We start from the raw sequence: 3,250 nt of genomic DNA, 5'->3' as shown, positions 1-3,250 counted from the left end.
TGGTTCATCATAACAAACATTATTGTTTTATATTATGCAATGTTTATATATTATTCTCTCTCTTTTTTAAGTATAGCATTCAAATTAATTAAATAGGTTGAATACAAGATATACCATAGAAAATCCAATACAGTAAAACCCAACAATATGGTGAGGACTAATCCTTGGTCTCTTCCTTTTCATTATCAAATGAAGCTACAAAGTAGCATGGAGTAAAAATGGAGATGTAATGGAAATTGTGGCTTAAGATAGTTATATATGTCCTCTACTTCTATAATCCTTGCAATATCCTACTCCTTTGCTCCAATCAATCATGGAACAACAAATCAATACCAAAAATCAATAAAACCCCATCCTTCCCTAGTGACCTATTATATAACATGTCCCTACCACTTTTGAGGGATAGGGCTAAGTGATTGTATTCTCTAACTCTTGATTAATGTCAGGAATCTCGACCCCCTACAGTATTCTCTAATATTTTGCAAATGAATAATTCAACATGCGTGTGTAGTGGGAGTCAATGTTGTTGTGTATGTGTCATATTCTTTGCAAAGTGAGGCCCACATGTGATTTTTATGTGATAGGCACAACACGAGGTTCACAGGGGAAGAAATGGATCCTCTATTTGGTTTTGTCGTAAGGGGCATAGAGCCATCAAAAAAATAATTAGCTTTCAAAAAAATTTACATCTATTTTTTGCACTTTTAGGCACATGGTTTTAATTTTAGCAATTTGTTTGTGTGTGGTGGTTCATCTCATGGTTTTATAATTTCAATTAAGGAACTATAGTTGTATGATAATCCATGGTTAATGAACTAGAGGTTTATGGATTCCACAATTTATACATATTGTAAATTTATAATATATTTATAAACTTTCTCCTTTCCTAGTTTTAGCATCCAATGTAAAATCACTATGTTAAATTTCTTTATGTACCATAACCTATTTCCTATTTTATTAAAAATATGTTTGGAACATTTAACTATAATGGGTTAAAATCAACATTTTGTATCAAAGTAGTTTGGATTAAATGGGACACCTTTGTGGTTAACAGTTATTTCTCAAATGTATGGTAAACCTTGTTATAGTGTGATATCCATGGTATTGATTCTTGTAATGAAAAGAAAAATGCAGAGTAGTTCAAAGATAGAGATAAAGAAAATTAATGGGAACTTTTTTGAGTTATTGAAGTTCAATATGATGTATATTTTAGTGGAAAATGATTAATGAATCATTGTGATATAGGTACTACACTTATAAGTATGTTAATTCATAATGATACGAAGTTGGATCAAAAGGAAAAGAGCACAATATGATTATATAAGAGGAAAGTGCCTTATTTATGAGAAGATGTTCCCAGGATATAAAGAAATGTAAGTTATCAAGTGGGATATCTAATTCAAGAGGTACATATAAATCTCTAGGAAAATTTGTGAAGTTATTATAGAGATGTAAAACTAAGGGAATTGCAAGAAATAATATAGATAGGTGTTGGGAGAGGTAAGGGACTTAATGATGTCCCTTATATGGAAGAAAATGCCTCATTGAAATAAGGAGAAAATGTGTAATTGGATTTTTTAGGCACACATGAAGATCAATAAGAAGGTCTCCTCAACTCATTAGCATGTTTCTATATGGAACTTCATAGGGAGTAGTTTTGAAAGTATGAAAGGTATGATGATAATGATGATGTCTTCTTAGGAGATGAATCAATAGGTAGAATCATAGGATGAGAAAAATTCAAGTTAAAGATCATAAATGAAAGGATTAAAATAGTCCTTAGTGTTGTGCACATCCCCATTTTGGCCATAAATTGGATTTTGGATGAAATATGGTTGAGAGGGGTGTAAAAAAATTGTTTCAAAAGAAAAATCATAAAATGGTTCAATGAGAAATGGTATTGATGAGGGGAGTTAAAATTGGAAGTTTGTATCAACTATTGGGAAGCACTATTAGTGATTGTAACAATATTTCCATTCCTCTAGAGAGTATAGATAATGAGGGAAAAAATAGTATTGTATCTGGAGAGAAGAATATGCTATTGCATCAAGATTGAGACTTATTAGAGAAAGGGCCTTCAATTACCAAATTGATTAGTACATGGTAAAGTTATGGGAGAATATAAGTGTAGTTTCTTTCTAGATTTTGATTTATGTAAACATTGTTTATATGGGAAATAGAATCATGCAAGATTCTCTATTAGTGCTATAAATATAGACAGAATATCATTTTTGGCACACAATGATGTATTTGGACTTATGATAGTTCCATCTCTAAGTAGTTTTTGCAATATGGCTCATTTATGCATGACTTCTCAAGAAATACATGGATTTGTTTAAGGCTATAATGGAGAATTAGAGAGAGAAGAAAATTAAGATTATAAGAGAGAACAATGGTGGATAATTGTGTGAAAATGAATTTGAGGGATTCTATAAGGAATGTGGTAAAGGGAGGTAGAAGAATACTCCATACATACAACAATGGAATGGAATTGTAGAAAGGATCAAGACATTAATGAAAACATGCACGTTCGTGTCAGTGCTAAGTTAGGACAAATTTTCTTGATGAAGATAAAGGATATTGCATGTTACCTAGTAAATATATTGTTTTATTTTAATCACAAGCATGAGATTATGCGCAAGAATATACTATACTAGCTATTGAAAAAAAAAATAGATGGCAAATTCAGCAATTTCTAAATACAATTTATTATTAGTTATATAATCAATTTCTTAATAATTAATAATTAATTATTTTTTATCAATTAATAATTAACTATTTAATACCCGGATGCGGGTGGTATCAAGTCATATTAATGACAAGCCGCACACCAAAGGCAGATGGCAGGGCAAACGGCAGGTGGAATGTTTGCCGAGGACGCGTAGCAGGTGGGCAACAATGCTTAAGGGTATGTGAATTCAATTCTGGGCAGTCTCGAATGTTGGTTTTGCAGGCCGGAGTAAATGCAGGCATGTGTGATCGGCAGAGAATTTGGTATATTGCCATGGATCGGTTCATCACACCTGGTTCAGTCACTGGAGCGATTCATTGTGCGACAGAGCTGTCTCAGAACCTCTGTCTAGTGTTCCGAATCTGGCTATTAGAGTGGATTGGTAATCTCCTCGAAGTTGTTTGCGTTCCTCAGGCAATAGATCTTCTCTGTTTCAATCTCTCTACTAGTCAATTTGTGCTTTTGAGGATGCCTCGACGCTGCGGTGTTCCTCGCAGAGGCAGTCATACAGGGAATAGA

The sequence above is a fragment of the Pinus tabuliformis genome, chromosome 4_1, assembly GCF_031772625.1.
Source record: "Pinus tabuliformis cultivar Carrire ecotype Pingquan chromosome 4_1, CPIR1, whole genome shotgun sequence".
NCBI lineage: Eukaryota > Viridiplantae > Streptophyta > Pinopsida > Pinales > Pinaceae > Pinus > Pinus tabuliformis.
Note: the sequence above shows the minus strand (reverse complement) of the source record.